The 18024-nt window shown below is 40.7% G+C and overlaps 1 non-coding gene across 1 annotated transcript; it reads right to left on the bottom strand.

Moving 5' to 3' along the window:
* Positions 1–15200: 15200 nt before the first annotated feature.
* Positions 15201–15308, bottom strand: LOC112768116 (small nucleolar RNA R71). The gene has a single exon (XR_003185555.1). It is a non-coding gene; the product is annotated as a small nucleolar RNA R71 (small nucleolar RNA).
* Between the last annotated feature and the right edge of the window lie 2716 nt (positions 15309–18024).

The following is an 18024-nucleotide window of genomic DNA, read 5'->3' as shown; positions in this document are numbered from 1 at the left end:
TGCCAAGAAAGAGTGGGACTGATGCTTCAGAATTTTGAAGAAGAATTCGGTGCTGCCAATGATAATGATGCAGATGACTCTGAGTACAATTTATCTGATGATTGATCACTATGTTTCTTGTTGATTTCTGGCTCTGTTTGGCTTATTTTGATACTTTGTAGGCTGTTTGGATACTTCAGACCTGTGACACTTTGTTAAACTCTTGGTTATTTTGGTGCTGGTTATATTTTGGATATTTTGCATACCATTTTTTTGTAGGTCCCCCTTGATGACAAAAGGGGAAGGAAAAGCAGAAAAATTGAAAAGTTGAAAGAAACAGTGGCTGAAATCTTTTGGTGATTCATGATCACCCCTGTGCACAAACTGATGATATGTTTTGATCGCTGGTTTTTAGAACTTAGATGTTTTTTATCTGTGTTGTTAATTTGGTTGCTGTGATAAATCCCCTTATGTTCAGCTGAGTTGATGCATCATGCTCTGTTTTAGTTGAAATGATTACTGATCTTAGGAACTAATTTTTTTATATATACTCTGATAGGTGAATGAATGCTGAATTAAAGATGTTTTCCCAGCTATAAAACTGATAATTATTTTGCTCTGATACATTGGCTGGAAAATGTTGTTCTTTTAATCAAATATCTTGACAAGCAGATTTTTGGAAATTATCAAGTGTTTTACTCTTTATGTACTCTGTACTCAAAACATTTTTTGTGGATTGAGCAGAAAGTCATTTTTATGATAACAAGTCAAGTTGTGTTTATCATGCCATTTCTGCTCATAAATCAAGCCATTCAACATCTCAAGAATACATATGTTGAATAACATAGTTGCCTTAGGCTTGATAATATTTGTTACAGGTAAAGCTTCCCTTGGTAAAAAGGCACATATTAAGAGGGAGCCATGTAACAATTTGGAAGGGGAAGGAATCATAATATTCAAAAGGAGTACTCTAAACTTTGATTTCTTTCCATTTCAATTTTTTAATAATGTTTGTCATCAAGGGGGAGATTGATGAGTTTAGAAAACTCTAAATTAATATTAGTAATGACTAAACATTATTAATATAATTAATTACAAAATTATTAATTTGATCTTCATATTATATTTACTAATTAATAATTTTATTATGCAGAATTTGCTACTGGGCCAAATAGCAAGCCCAATATTCAGCATTGGTTATCCAAATGTTACATGATGTGGCTGAATTGTTACTTTACTTATTGGGCCAAATTTCAATTATTACCATTAGCCCAAAACATTTTTTGGTTTGAAACCAACTTGCTTGATTCGAAACCAAAGAGAGATGGAAGAAAGCTTTGCATGCTTAGTTCGGTCACTCACTTCTTCTCATTTGATGGATTCTAAATTTAATTCAACTAACATTAAATGCATTGGAACTATGAGAGAGAAATGACAATTGATTTGATTGATGCCTTAATGGTACACGCTACTCAGCAAAGGGAAGAAACAAACTTAATTGATTTCATTCTCTTTCCTAATTCAAAGCTTTTCAAATTTCTCTCTCTTCTCTCTCATCTCTCTTCTTCATTCGGTCACTTCACAGAGAAAGCATGGAAGCTTTTGCAAGCTATCAGAGTAATGAAGAAGAAGCTAGAAGCAAGCTAAATACCATTGTAATAATGACAAGAAAAAGAAAACAAAAAGTATGTTGTGGCTGAGATCTTCACCAAAAAGGGGTAAGATTTGGTGAAGTAAGCTCATGCTCTCCATACCAAAAATGGAAGAAGATGATCTCGATCAGAGGAAGAAGATCTCAGAGGCATGGCTCGTCTCTGCTTTGTGTTCACCCATCACAGAAGGTAGCTAAGGAGGCTACGTGAAGGAGGAAGCAAAAGTAGAGCAGGAGGAGTTGTCATGCATCAAGAACGCATCAAGGGTTAGGGATCTTTCTTGGAGTGCAAGTCAAGATGGATGGCCTGGATTGGTGAAGATTGGTGCAAAAGGAAAACACAGAGGTAATTGCATGTTGGGTTTTACATTCAGTTTCCTCTCCTCTCTCTCTGGCCGAACTGGTTCTGGTTTGAAGAAGAAGAAGTTTAGCTTGGTTCAACAGTTTCAACTGTGGAGGCTTCCCCTTCTATAAATAAGGGAGAACAGTCGGGGCTTGAAGTAAGGAAAAGAGTGAAAGCACAGTGTTTCTATAGCTACCTAAGCTAACAGAAGTTCTTCTCCTTCAATATTTTCTGTTTTGTAATTTTCTATTTAATTTTATCTGTCTTGAGTCTCATGGAAAAAGGCCAACAGTGAGGTTTGTAAGAAAAAGCCGCAGAGCGGAAAAGGTAGAGTGCACAAAATTAAAAGAAAAAGCCATAGATGTCCTTAGAAGTCCTTTGTACATCTGTGTTGTGTTTCATGATTCTGTGAGAATCTCCTTGCAAGTTGGGTTAGCACTTAGCAGTTGAAAGCTTGGCAGTGACCAAGTCAAGTTCAGGATTGGGGATTAGATTCTGGACTTGTCCCGGATAGGAAGGGTAGTTCCTAGGGAGAATTGTTGTTTGTAATCAAAGATGATTATAGTGAAATTCCATCATTGTTGTGATGGAGACTGGATGTAGGCTGCATTGCACTTAGCAATTGAACCAGGATATATCTTGGTGTGATTCTCTCTCTCTTCTACTCTATTTCTGTTTCTGCTGCATAGGAGGCAAAACTAAAAATTATCTCCTGACTGGTCACGAGACAAATCGAAAAAGTCTCTTGACTAGGCACGAGACAAAAACAAGAAATATCTCCTCAAGTGTTCTAAAGGACAGCAAGAGTTACTAAGTGAAAAAGGGGCTAAGATTCAACCCCCTTTTCTTAGTCACTGATAAACCATCAAACAAAAAAAAAGAATCAAGGCAGAGAAAGCAACGGATCAACAAGAAAATTCAATGAACCACATCGCTAAAACCCCTAACCAAGGAGAAAAAAACTAAACCTAATAGAATGGATCAGAATCGGTGATTAGGAGGTTATCTGCTTGAAGATGACGATTAGGAGGTTACCTGTTTGAAGACGACGAAGACGGCACCGAGATATCAGAAGACAAAAGACGGCACCGAGATTGCAGAAGAAGACAGTGACGAGACCTCAGAAGACGGTGCCGAGACCGAAGAAGATGACATTAATGGGACCTCAGGAGACGGCGGCGAGACACAGAAGACGGCGGCGAAGAAGGCAACAATGGCACTCGGAGAAGATGAGAATGGTATCTGATTGGAGAAGAGGAGAGTGTGGGTGAGTTAGGGTTAGTGAGGTTAACTAAGATAATATTTTTTTTAAATTAGCGACCAATTTTGTGATCGATTAGTTTATAAAATCGGTCGCTAACTTAAAAATTAGCAACAGATTCAGTGACCATAACTTTAGCGACTGAATTAGCAACTAACCAAGTTTCATTCTATTTACCTATTGATCGGTTGCAAAATCGGTCGCTAAATTAAAAAATAGCGACCGATTTTGTGACTAAGAGTCCCAAGAACATTCCTTTCTTTGTTTTGGTTGCTAATTCGATCGCTAAATTAAAAAATAGCGACCGATTTTAGCAACCATTTTTATTCTAGTTGTATAAAACTAATCGGTCGCTAATTCGATGGCTATTAGTGACTGATTCTATTAGTCACTAAAATCAGTCGCTAACTTATTAGCAACCAATTTAGCGACCAGTACGTTAGCAACCGAATTAGCGACCATACACTTGTTCACCCTTTCACTATCAGTTGCAAAATCAGTCGCTAAAATAAAAAATAGTGACCGATTATGTGACCGAACAGTCCCAAAGACATTACTTTCTATTTTGGTTGCTAATTCGGTCGCTAAATGAAAAATAGTGACCGATTTTAGTGATCAGCTTTATTCTGGTTGTATTAAAATCTTATCGGTCGCTAATTCGGTTGCTAGTAGTGACCGATGTTGTTGGTCACTAAAATCGATCGCTGAATGTAATTTAGCAATCGATTTAGCGACCAATATTTTTTTGTTTCTAGAAATTCTATATCGGTCGCTGTTAGCAACCAGTTTTTTCGGTTGCTAAAATCGATCACTATTCTGATACTTTCTTGTTGTGAATTAACAGTATTATAATTATTAAATATTAATTTACATTAATTAAATAGAAGATATTTTTTTAAAAGTGATTAGAAAAAGAGAAGTATCCATACTGATCAGAATGTATTATATCAATATATTTGATACTTGTTACGATGGGTAACCGGAGATTAGTGGGTTGGACTCGTTGGGTTGGCCCAATCGTCTGAAGGAGGGATCCCTTTGACTAGATTCGCGTCTGGGAGCCTCCGTCCGACTTATGTGCACGCGAGAGAACGGGGGGTGGTACCTGCAAAGACACTCCGATGCCTAAGTCAGCTAGGGTCTAAGCAAGTTTAGTTAATATTGGAACTTAGAGATACCTAAGGGATGTCAGTGTATTTATAGTGGTGAACCGATAACCACCATTCGAGTAGTTCCACCTTTTAAGGAGGATAACCGTCCCTTTATCTTAGGGAAGTTGAGATATGGCTCCTGGAAGTGGGTTGAGAGATTTTAGGGGCAATTATTTATTTGAATGAGTGTTATCTGCCAGCTAATCCTCGATCCCGACTTCCTTAGGGTGGAGCTTCTGTCTAATCCGACCTCTTATGAGGAGGTCGGTTACGTGGGGAGCCCAATCTATGGATTGGGCCTTTTTATCTTATTTGGTCCTAGGCCTTAGTGTTGGGCCAGGGTATGAACAGTGCCCCTACTAGAGTCCAAGCCCTTTTATTTATGAGTTGGGCTCAAGTATTTAACTCGGGCTTGTAGCCGACTTAGTGAGGGACTGACGTGATTTTTCAAGAACCGACGTGATTCAAAATTCCTCAACCGTCGCGTCTCCTCAGGGGTTTAGCATTTACACGCGGGGAGCAGTTACATTGGTAACGGCGCATCTCTTAAATTATTTCATCATTTTACTATTATGCCCCTAGCGTGTTTATAAATACTTTTCCCTCTATTTCCCTGTTTCGTTTTTGAAAACTTTCTCACTTGCACCCTCTGTTCGAAAGAAAAACTCCTTCCTTCTTCGAGTGCTTTGGCTGTTCATCGCATCTATCTTCTTCGCAAGCAAAAGGTCAGTTCCTGGGCGTTCTCCTCTTTTACAAATGCTTTTATTTGCATGTTTTTCGTTTAGAGGAGCATTGACTGTAGGCCTAGTGACTCTATTTGATTGAGAAACTTACTTTAGGCCCGTTAGAGACCCTGTTTTTGATTCTTTTCCCTTTTTTCTTTGTAGGATTCATGGCCCTTTTAGAAAAAGATGTCTTCTTTAGAGTCTCTTTCACTGTGGGTGGATGGCACCGTTCTTGGGGAGAGCACCCTGGTAGATACCGACTACCATACTGACCTACGTACTCATCATAGGATCTGTGCTTTTGATGAGGATGAGCCAAAATATGAATTGATTGCCCCAAGTCCAGAAGACCGAGTCTATTTTGGGAGGGCTTCTGATACAGACCCCCATTTCTTTTTTATGTATGATAGCCTTTATACCCGCCTGGGTGCTTTTCTTCCTTTTTCCGACTTTGAGATAGCTGTTTTATCTCATTGCCGTGTTGCCCCTACTCAGCTTTACCCCAACTCTTGGGGTTTCATGAAAATTTACCAATTCATTAGCCGCGCCTTAGATTTTTCGACTTCTTTGAAGATTTTCTTCTTTCTTTTTCACATGATCAAGCCCTTCAGTGGGCAAAATAATAAATAGCAGTGGGTATCTTTCCGGGCCATTCAAGGTCAGAGAGTTTTTACTCTTTTTGATGAATCTTTTCATGACTTCAAAAATTTCTTTTTTAAAGTTCAAGCCGTGGAGGGTCACCACCCTTTTTCTTGGATGAAAATTCTTCTCCCCATTTTTCCGTGTACTGGTTAGAGGCCTCTCCTGCAGAGAAATATAACATGGATGATTTGGACGAGGTAGAGGAGGCTATTGTGGGGTTCTTCCGAGAAGTTTGGGGAAGAGCCCCTTATCTTGATACAAAAAAGTTTCTTCAGGGGTCTCCGACCTTTGTACAGACTCAATTAGGTAGCTTTATTGTTGCTTTTCTATTGTTTCCCGACTTGATTTTACTACTTCCGACTTGATTTCTTTTTGAGCTGTTATCTCCGACTTGTAGGCTGATTCTTTTATTACTTTATGGTTTTTGTAGAAATGGTGAAGAAGAATTCCAGCTCCTCCTATCAGAGGGTCCAAGATGCCAAGATGAGATCTTTTGCCAGAGTGAGTGCTGCCAGGACTACTGGCACTCTTCCTCCTCCTCCTCCTCACAACTTGGGGACCCCCTCCCGACCTATTGTGATATCCTCTTCTGCTTCTTCTCTTCCTTCTCCTCCGCCCCTATCTTTCCCTGAACCAGAAAAAAAGAAGCGCAAGACTTCAGAGTCTGGCTCTTCTTTTGATGGTGAGGCTAAATTTAATGGGCCTCAATTTGTTCGGAATCATGTCTATCCTCAAACTCGAATAAGTATGGATGATGCTTCCGTTCGAAACCATCTTAACATTTTGGTCCAGGGGAGCGTCCGTGCGGATGGAGTATGCACCAAACTTCTTGATATTTTTAAAAAGACACCCCTCAGCTCTTTGGGTTCTTCCCAAAAGGTTGAGAAGCTAGAGGGGAGAATTTTCTTATATCAAGAAGAAGAGAAGAGGCTTAAGGAGGAGGTCGCTGAGTTGAAGAAGGAGAAGGATCGTCTCCAGAAGAGGGAAAAGAGGTTGATGGGCCAGTGCGCCATGGCGGAGGGTCTGAAGGAGAAGGCGGAGCAGAACTACATTAGGCTTTTTGGGGAGAATTTGGACTTAAAGAAGGAGTTGGCGGGATGTCGGGAGGTCTTCCAGGAGCTGGAGGACTCTGTAGCTGAAGGTTCCGAGGAGGCATGGAGGATCTTCAAGGAACAGGTCGGGGTTATTGCTCCCGACCTGGATCTTTCTCCACTGGACCCCGACAAGATCGTGGTTGATGGGGCCATTGTTTATCCTCCCCGACCTGAGATGGATTCTGACCTGAAAACTCGGGGACAGAGAATAATAGAATATCCTCCATGACCAGAGGATGTTCCGAGTTTTTCAGGGGTTCCTTCTCAGGGTCTTGATCAACCTGCTCTGTCCTTCCCTGGTGCTGCTCCGGCTTCTCGCCCTGTGGATCTTCCTGGTGGTGATGGCCCTTGTCCTGGCGGTGGTGATCTTCCTTCCTCTTAACTGATTATGGCTATATGGGGACCCGGCCTGTGGGTCCCCTATTTTTTAAACAATTTTATATTTGTTTCATTGTGGTGGTTGGTACTTAACATTTCCTAGCCCTTTATGGCCGTAAACAAAATATTTAAAAATACCCTTTTTTGGATAAGGGTTTTAGGATATCTTTGCGTGCATGCTTTCTGTTCAGGTTTTTTGGAAAACCCTTTTGATCTTTCTTGCTTTTTTGAAAATCTTTTATCTTGGCTGGCTGTCTTTTGTCTAAGCTATTTTGAATTTGCTCAAAGACTTGGGACAGCCTCTGCCTTTGATTTTTGATAGATTTTCTTATCTCTTTTTGGCATTCGTCGTACTTAATTTTTGTTTTATTGAGTTTCTGTAACTTAGGTTATTTTTGCGATGCATTTCCTTTTTTTTCTCGGTTTTTTCGACTTGTAAGTCGGCTAATTTTCTGAGTTTTTTCATGATCTACTTTTATAACCTCTTTACACTGACTTGTACCTCGTCATTTTATCCTGACGACCATCTAGGTCGGTTCAAGGGATTTTCACATTTTGTCGAGCTTAAGTCGGCCCGTTTCATAGGAAGAGTGAGAATAACGAAAAAAGGAATTTATAAAGAGATATGAGAAAAAGATCTTTATTTATTTGCAAAGGTACTTTTTGCTACTGAGGGTTTTAATAATTTGTTGCCCCTTAGCCCCACTTTGATGCCTCGTTAAAAATCCCCCTTCAGAAAAATCCTTTCTTGGGGAAAAAACCATGAAGTTGGGAAAAGAGTACATCAGGGAGTGGAGTTTGCTCTTAACAATAGTACCTTTTCATATTACAAGCATGCCATGACCTAGGTAGCTCGGTGCCGTTTAAGTCGGTCACCTTATAGTAGCCTTTTCCTAAGATTTCACTAATTTTGTATGGTCTTTTCCAATTGGCGGCGAGCTTTCCATCCCCAGATTTGTTGACTCCAATGTCGCTTCTAATCAAAATCAGGTCGTCTGGGGTGAAACTTCTTCGGATGACCTTTTTATTATATCTATTTGTCATCCTCTATTTCAACGATGCCTCTCTTATGTGGGCTTGTTCTCGGACCTCAAGGAGTAGCTCAAATTCTTCTTTATGCCCCTATATGTTTCCCACCTCATCGTAGAAGCTCACCCTTGGACTTTGCTCATTGATTTCAACTGATATCATGGCTTCTACTCTATAATCAAGTCGGAAGGGTGTTTCCCCTATGGCAAACTGAGGTGTAGTCCGATAAGCCCATAGTACTTGTGGAAGTTCTTCAGTCCAGGCTCCCTTTGCATCTTGCAACCTTTTCTTCAACCCTGCCAGTATGACTTTGTTGGCTGCTTTGACTTGTCCATTTGCTTGTGGATGTTCTACCGAGGTAAACTGATGCTTGATTTTTATACTGGCTACTAGGTTTCTGAAGGTTGAGTTGGTAAACTAAGTGCCATTATCAGTGGTAATAGAGTGAGGTACTCCATACCTTGTGATAATGTTTTTGTAGAGAAACTTCTGACTTCTCTGTGCGGTGATGGTGGCCAATGGTTTTGCCTCGATCCACTTCGTGAAGTAGTCCACCCCCACTATTAGATATTTTACTTGTCCAGGCGCCTGGGGAAATGGTCCTAACAAGTCCAATCCCCATTTTGCGAAAGGCCATGGAGAAGTTATACTAATGAGCTCCACAGGGGGAGCGACGTGGAAGTTTGCATGCATTTGGCATGGCTGGCACTTCTTCACGAATTCTGTGGCATTCTTTTGCAAGGTCGGCCAATAGAACCCAGCTCGGATGACTTTTCTGGTTAGCGATCTTGCTCTGAGATGGTTTCCACAGATACCATTGTGGACCTCTTCTAAGACTTCTATTGTCTTTGAGGTTGGGACGCACTTTAATAATGGTGTTGATATTCCCCTTTTATAGAGAATATTTTTCACCAAAGTGTAGTTTTGTGCTTCCCTCCGGATTTTCTTGGCCTCTTTTTCCTCCTTTGGTAGGATGTCGAATTTTAGGAATTCGATTAGAGGGTTCATCCATCCGAGGTCTAATCCAGAGACTTCAAGGACATCTTTTTTGGCCTCTGTTTTTGCTACAGAGGGCTCTTGGAGAGTTTCTTGGATCAGGCTTCTATTATTCCCCCTGGCTTGGTACTTGCTAGCTTGGAGAGGGCGTCTACTCTACTGTTGAGATCCTGAGTTATATGCTTGACCTCGGTTTCTGTGAAGTGCCTAAGATGCTCCAAAGTTTTGTCCAAGTATCTCTTCATATTGGGGTCTTTAGCCTGATACTCTCTATTTATTTGGGAGGTCACCACCTGAGAGTCACTGAATATCACTACTTTTGCTGCACCAACTTCTTCTACCAGCTTTAATCCTGCAATCAAGGCTTCATATTCTGCCTGATTGTTGGAAGCTGGGAATTCAAATTTGAGGGAGACATCTATTTGCGTTCCCCCTTTGTTGACCAGTATTATGCATGTACCGCTTTCTATTTTGTTTGAGGATCCGTCCACATATAGCTCCCATGTAGCGGATTCTTCCTCTTGATCTCCTGCATATTCTGCTACAAAGTCGGTGAGGCATTGGGCTTTGATTGCCGTCTGAGTTTCATATTTCAGGTCGAACTCGGAGAGCTCTATTGCCAATTGAACCATTCTGCCCACAATGTCCGTCTTCTGAAGGATTTGCTTCGTGGGCTGGTTTGTTTGTACCCTGACTGTATGGGCTTGAAAATAAGACCGTAACCTTCGTGAGGCTACCACTAAGGAGTATGCGAACTTCTCCAGTTTTTGATACCTCAGTTCAGAGCCTTGTAGAACTTTACTGGTGAAGTATACAGGATGCTCTCCGACCTCGTCTTCCCGTATTAGAGCTGATGCTACAGCTTTGTCTGCTACGGATAAATATAGGATGAGTTCTTCCCCGACTATAGGTCGAGTCAAAATTGGAGGTTGGCTTAAGAACCTTTTGAACTCCTAGAATGCTTCTTTGCACTCAAGAGTCCATCCGAACTGGCATCTTTTCCTTAGTAGAGAGAAGAGTGGTAGGGATCTTAGTGCTGATCCTACCAAGAACCTGGAGAGAGCAGCAAGTCGGCCATTCAACTGTTGGACCTCCCTTAGGCAAGTCAGGTTTTTCATTTCTAGGATTGCTTTGCACTTGTCAGGGTTTACTTCAATCCCCCTTTGTATCAGCATAAATCCCAGAAATTTTCCAGCCTCTACCGCGAAGGTGCACTTTGCGGGATTCAACCTCATCTCATGCAACCTTATGGTGTTGAAGACTTGCGAGAGATCTGTCAAGAGGTCGGTCTCCTCCTTGGTTTTTACCAGCATGTCGTCCACGTAGACTTCTATTAAATTCCCAAGGTGAGGAGTAAATACCTTATTCATCAGCCTTTGGTATGTGGCTCCAGCATTTTTTAACCCAAAAGGCATGACCATATAGCAATCGCTTGCCCTAGGCGTGATGAATGATGTTTTTTCCTGGTCCGACTTGTACATCGGGATTTGATTATATCCTGAGTATGCATCCATAAACGACAAGTACTGGTACCCTGAGCTAGAGTCTACTAGGGTATTAATACTGGGAAGTGGATATGGGTCTTTAGGACACGCCTTGTTCAGGTTGGTGTAATCGATGCACATCCTCCACTTGCCGTTTTGTTTTTTGACTAGCACCACACATTTGCCAGCCACGCCGGATATTTGACTTCTTTGATGAAGCCGGCTTCTAAGAGGGCTTGTACTTGCTCTTCCACCACTTGAGCTCATTCTGGTCTAAGCTTCCGTCTTCGCTGCTGTACAGGTCGCAATCCGGGGTATACTAAAAGCTTGAGGGACATGAGTTCGGGATCTATCCCTGGCATGTCGGAAGCTTTCCAGGCGAAGAGGTCAGAATTCTCTTGTAGAAGCTTTATCAGCCTGTGTTTCAGGTCTTTCCCTAGGCTGGCCCCTATATTGGTATTTTTTTTTCTTCCTCTTTTCCAACCTGTACTTCTTCAGTTTTTCCCCCTAGTTGCGGCCACAGCTCTTCTTTAGCTTTGACTCCGCCGAGCTCTATGGTGTGAACTTCCTTGCCTTTTCCTCTCAGGTTCAGGCTTTTATTGTAGAACTTCCTTGCCAATTTCTGGTCTCTCCAGATGGTTGCTATTCCCTCTGGTGCTGGGAATTTCATACAAAGATGAGGGGTGGACACCACTGCTCCGAGCCAATTTAGAGTAGTTCTACTGATTAAGGCATTGTAGGTTGATCCCACGTTGACGACTATGAAGTCGATGCTCAGAGTTTTGGATTTTCCCCCTTTTTCAAAAGTTGTATAGAGGGGTACGAATCCTAGTGGTTTTATTGGTGTATCCCCTAGTCCATACAGGGTGTCAGGATAAGCCCTTAACTCATTTTCATCCAACCTCAGCTTATCGGACGCTGGTTTGAAAAGGATGTCGGCTGAACTCTCCTGATCTATCAGGGTTCTGTAGAGATGGGCGTTGGCAAGGATCATGGTTATCACCACTGGATCATCATGTCCAGGGATGATCCCTTGCCCATCTTCCTTGGTGAATGAGATAGTTGGCAGGTCGGAGGCCTCGCTCCCAACCTGGTAGACTTCCTTCAAGTGTCTCTTGCGAGATGACTTTGGGAGTCCACCTCCCCCGAATTCCCCTGAGATCATATGTATATGTCTTTCCGGGGTCTGTGGTGGTGGATCCCTTTGGTCTTCGTCATCTCGCTTTCTTTTTCCATAATTGTCCGACCTTTCCATGAGATATATATCAAGCCGACCTTCCCTGGCCAGCTTTTCTATCATATTTTTAAGGTCGTAACAGTCATTCGTTGAGTGACCATACATCTTATGGTACTCACAGTAATCACCACGACCCCCCCCCCCCCTTTTATTTTTGATTGGTCTAGGGGGTGGTAGCCTTTCAATATGGCAAATTTCCCTGTATACATCGACTAGGGAAACTCTTAGAGGAGTATAAGAGTGATATCTCCTAGGCCTTTCAGGGCCGACTTCCTTTTTTTCTTGGGCTCTCTTTCTTTCTCTTTCGATAAGTGAGAGTGCCCAGGTCGCCAGTTCGGCTCTCGAAGTCTGGCATTTTCCTCCATGTTGATGTCTTCTCAGCTCTTTCTTGTATATCGCTCAAGGAGGTCTGATGAGCGGATAATTTATACGCTTTTTGGCATTGTTTTTAGTGTGTTTTTAGTATGTCTTAGTTACCTTTTATTATATTTTTATTAGTTTTTAAATAAAAATCACATTTCTGGACTTTACTATGAGTTTGTGTGTTTTTCCGTGATTTCAGGTATTTTCTAGCTGAAATTGAGGGACTTGAGCAAAAATCTTATTCAGAGGCTGAAAAAGGACTGCAGATGCTGTTGGATTCTGACCTCCCTGCACTCGAAGTGGATTTTTTCTGGAGCTACAGAAGCCCAATTGGCACGCTCTCAATTGCGTTGAAAAGTAGACATCCTGGGCTTTCCAGCAATATATAATAGTCTATACTTTGCCCAAAATTTGATGGCCCAACTGGCATTCCAAGTCAGCATAAAAATTTTGGCGTCAAAACATAAGTATTTCTATCTTATTTTATGTTTTATTCATATTTTAATTATCTTAAACTTCATAACCATTTGAATCTGCCTGATTGAGATTTACAAGATGACCATAGCTTGCTTCAAGCTGACAATCTCCGTGGGATCGACCCTTACTCACGTAAGGTTTATTACTTGGACGACCCAGTGCACTTGCTGGTTAGTTGTGCGGAGTTGTGACAAAGAGTTGAGATTACAATTGTGCATACCAAGTTGTTGGCGCCATTGATGATCACAATTTCGTGCACCAAGTTTTTGGCGCCGTTGCCGGGGATTGTTTGAGTTTGGACAACTGACGGTTCATCTCGTTGCTCAGATTAGGTAATTTTATTTTTATTTTTAGAGTTTTTAAGAATGGATTCTAGAGTTTCAGATGATGCTTTTATCATCACAGGAGCTAGTTGATTCCCATCAATTTGGCTGTTGTATGTAATGTCTTGCTGAAACTTGGCTAGCCATGTCTAATCTTTTTAGATTGAAGCTTTAGACTAACATTGCATGATTCTTGGAATTCTTATTAAAAATTTCTGAAATCCTATTTTTCTTTTTCAAAATAATTTTCGAAAAAAATTACAAAAAAATTTATAAAATCATAAAAACCAAAAATAATTTATGTTTCTTGTTTGAGTCTAGTGTCTAATTTTAAGTTTGGTGTCAATTGCATTCTCCTAATTTTTGAAAATTACATGCATTCTGTTCTTCATTGATCTTCAAGTTGTTCTTGATGATTTTATTGGGTCTGATCTTTAAATTCTCTTGTTTTGTGTGTTTTGTTGTTTTTCATATACATTTTCAATTTGTTAGTGTCTCTAATATGAAAATTTTTAAGTTTGGTGTCTTGCATGCATTGTTTATTTGATCTTAGTTTTGCATAATTTAGTTTCATTTTGTTGTTATTCTCTAAAAATTCAAAAAAAAATTTCAAAATTGTGTCTTTTCAAGTCAATAATACAGAGAATTGAAGATTCAGAACATGCAGCAGAAGAATTACACAGAAAAAGCTGGGCGTTCAAAACGCCCAGTGAAGAAGGAAAACTGGCGTTTAAACGCCAGCCAGGGTAGCCGGCTGGGCGTTAAACGCCCAAAAAGGTAGTATTTTGGGCGTTAAACGCCAGAATGGATACCATTCTGGGCGTTTAACGCCAGGATGGCACAAGAGGGAAAATTTTGTTTTTAATTCAAATCTTTTTCAAATTTTCATAATTTTTCAAAATCAAATCTTTTTCAAATCATATCGTTTCAATCATATCTTTTCAAAATCAATTTCTTTCCATTTTTTATTTTTTTTACTATTTTTGAAAATCCTTGCTACAATTAATGATTTAATTCAAAATTTTCAAGTTGTTACTTGCCTATTAAGAAAGGATCAAATTTTAAATTCTAGAATCATGTCTTTTAATTTCTTATTAGTCAAGTAATCAACTTTAATTTTATAAATTTCTTTTTTAAAATTGATTTTCAATCATATCTTCTCAATCACATCTTTTTCAAAATAATTTTCAATCATATCTTTTTTTATTTCTGATTTCAAAATCTTTTTCAAAATCACTTAACTACTTTCTCAATTTTAATTTTCGAAAATCATCAATCAATTTTTTTTCAAAATTTCTTTTAATTATTTCAAAATCATTTTAAATTTAATTTAGAAAATTCTTCCCCTCTTCTCACATCCTTCTATTTAAGGACTAACACTGCTCCACTATCAGCAATTCAGACTCTCTCTCTATAAGTTCGAATTCTCATCTCTACCTTCTCCTTCTATTCTTCTTTTCCTCTGATACCTCAAGGAATCTCTATACTATGACATAGAGGATTCCATACTTTATTTTCCTCTCTTTCATATGAGCAGGAGCAAGGACAAAGGCATTCTTGTTGAAGCTGATCCTGAACCTGAAAGGACCTTGAAGAGAAAGCGAAGCTAAAGCACAACTCTCTGTAGAGGACCTAACAGAAATTTTCAAACAAGAAGAAGACATGGCAGCCGAAAACAACAACAATGCCAACAATGCAAGGAAGGTGCTTGGTGACTTTACTGCACCTACTCCCGACTTCTATGGGAGAAGCATCTCTATCCCTGCCATTGGAGCAAACAAATTTGAGTTTAAGCCTCAATTAGTTTCTCTGATGCAACAAAATTGCAAGTTTCATGGACTTCCATTGGAAGATCCTCATCAGTTCTTGGCTGAATTCTTGCAAATCTATGACACTGTCAAGACCAATGGGGTTGATCCCGAGGTCTACAGGCTTATGCTTTTTCCCTTTGCTGTAAGAGACAGAGCTAGAATATGGTTGGATTCACAACCTAAGGAAAGCCTGAACTCTTGGGAAAAGTTGGTCAGTGCTTTTCTGGCCAAATTCTTTCCACCTCAAAAATTGAGTAAACTTAGAGTGGAAGTCCAGACCTTCAGACAGAAGGAAGGTGAATCCCTCTATGAAGCTTGGGAAAGATACAAGCAATTAATCAGAAGGTGTCCTTCTGACATGCTTACAGAATGGAGCATCATAGGTATCTTCTATGATGGTCTGTCTGAACTGTCCAAGATGTCATTGGACAGCTCTGCTGGAGGATCTCTTCATCTGAAGAAGACACCTGCAGAAGCTCAGGAACTCATTGAAATGGTTACAAATAACCAATTCATGTACACTTTTGAAAGGAATCCTGTGAATAATGGGACAAATCAGAAGAAAGGAGTTCTTGAGATTGATACTTTGAATGCCATATTGGCTCAGAACAAAATATTGACTCAACAAGTCAATATGATTTCTCATAGTCTGTCTGGAATGCAAGCAGCAACAGGCAGTACCAAAGAAGCTTCGTCTGAAGAAGAAGCTTATGATCCTGAGAACCCAGCAATGGAAGAGGAGAATTACATGGGAGAACCCTATGGAAATACCTATAATCTTTCATAGGGAAATCATCCAAATCTCTCATGGAAGGACCAACAGAGGCCTCAACAAGGCTTCAACAACAGTAATGGTGGAAGAAATAAGTTTATCAATAGCAAGCATTTTCCATTATCTTCTCAGCAACAGACAGAAAATTCTAAGCAGAGCCACTCTGACTTAGCAACCATAGTCTCTGATCCAATTAAAACCACTCAAAGTTTCATGACTGAAACAAGGTCCTCCATTAGAAATTTAGAGGCACAAGTGGGTCAGCTGAGTAAGAGAATTACTGAACTCCCTCCTAGTACTCTCCCAAGCAATACAGAAGAGAACCCAAAGAGAGAATGCAAGGCCATAAACATGTCCCACATGGCCGAATGCATAGAGGAGGGAAAGGCAGTGATTTCCACTAAGGAAGACCTCAATGGACGTCCACTGGCCTCCAAGGAGTTCCCTAATGAGAAACCATGAGAATCTGAGGCTCATACAGAGACCCTAGGGATTCCATTAAACTTACTTCTGCCATTCATGAGCTCTGATGAGTATTCTTCCTCTAAAGAGGATGAAGATGTTACTGAAGATCAAGTTGCCAAGTACCTTGGAGCAATCATGAAGCTAAATACCAAGTTATTTGGTAATGAGACTTGGGAGGATGAACCCCCTTGCTCACCAAAGAACTGGATGACTTGACCAGGCAGAGATTACTTCAGAAGAGACAGGATCCTGAAAAGTTCTCAATATCTTGTACCATAGGCACCATGACCTTTGAGAAGGCTCTATGTGACCTAGGGTCAAGTATAAACCTCATGCCACTCTCTGTAATGGAGAAGCTAGGGATCCTTGAGGTATAAGCTGTAAGAATCTCACTAGAGATGGCAGACAATTCAAGGAAAGAAGCTTATGGACTTGTAGAGGATGTCTTGGTAAAGGTTGAAGGCCACTACATCCCTGCTGATTTCATAATCCTAGACACTGGGAAGTGTATGGATGAATCCATCAACCATGGCAGACCCTTCCTGGCCACAGCAAAAGCTGTGATTGATGTTGATAGAGGAGAGCTGGTCATTCAAGTGAATGAGTCCTGCCTTGTGTTTAAGGCTCAAGGATCTCCCTCTGCACATATGGAGAAGAAGCATGAAAAGCTTCTCTCAATGTAGAGTCAAATAGAGCCCCCACATTCAAACTCTAAGTTTGGTGTTGGGAGGCCATCATCATGCTCTGAGTATCTGTGAGGCTCCATGAGAGCCCACTGTCAAGCTATTGATATTAAAGAAGTGTTTGTTGGGAGGCAACCCAATTATATTATATCTATTTATTTTCCATTGTTATTTTATGTTTTATGTAGGTTGATGATCATGTGAAGTCACAAAAACAACTGAAAAAATAAAAACAGAACAAAAACAGTATTAAAAGCAGCACACCCTGGAAGAGAAGCTTACTGGCATTTAAACGCCAGTAAGGGTAGCAGAATGGGCGTTAAACGCCCAGCCTGGCACCATTTTGGGTGTTTAACACCAGAAATGGGCACCAGACTGGCGTTTAACGCTAGAAATGGGCACAGAGCTGGCGTTTAAACACCAGAAAGGGGAGAAAAGCTGGCGTTAAATGCCAGAAATGGGCAGCAACCTAGCGTTTAACACCAGGATTGGCAATCAAGGGGGCGTTTACACGCCAACATGGTGCAGGGATGAGAAATCCTTGACACCTCAAGATCTGTGGACCCCACAGGATCCCCACCTACCTCCTCTCTCTCTCTCTTCTTCACACCTTCCCATAACACCCTTCCCCAAATACCCTTCACCAATCACCTCAATACCTCTTCCCCAAAAACCCCTCACCTATCAAATCCTACCCTCTTCTCCATAATCTCTTCACCAATCCACATCCATCCATCATTAAACTCCACCTACCTCACCATTCAAATTCAAACCACTTTTCCTCCCAAACCCACCCATACATGGCCGAACCCTACTCCTCTCTCCACCCCTATATAAACCAATCTTCACTCCTTCATTTTCACACATCATACACACTACTTACCCCCCTTGGCCGAATCACTAAACCCCCTCAATCTCCTCTATTTCCTCTTCTTCTACTCTTTTCTTTTTTCTTTTGCTCGAGGACGAGCAAACCTTCTAAGTTTGGTGTGGTAAAAGCGTTGTTTTTTGTTTTTCCATAACCATTTATGGCACCAAAGGCCGGAGAAACCTCTAGAAAGAGGAAAGGGAAGGCAAAAGCTTCCACATCCGAGTCATGGAAGATGGAGAGATTCATCTCAAGGGTGCATCAAGACCACTTCTATGAAGTTGTGGCAAAA

Source organism: Arachis hypogaea, chromosome 17 (assembly GCF_003086295.3).
Source record: "Arachis hypogaea cultivar Tifrunner chromosome 17, arahy.Tifrunner.gnm2.J5K5, whole genome shotgun sequence".
Taxonomy (NCBI): Eukaryota; Viridiplantae; Streptophyta; class Magnoliopsida; order Fabales; family Fabaceae; genus Arachis; species Arachis hypogaea.
The sequence above is the reverse complement of the archived record's forward strand: the minus strand, read 5'-3'. Positions and strand labels throughout refer to the sequence as shown.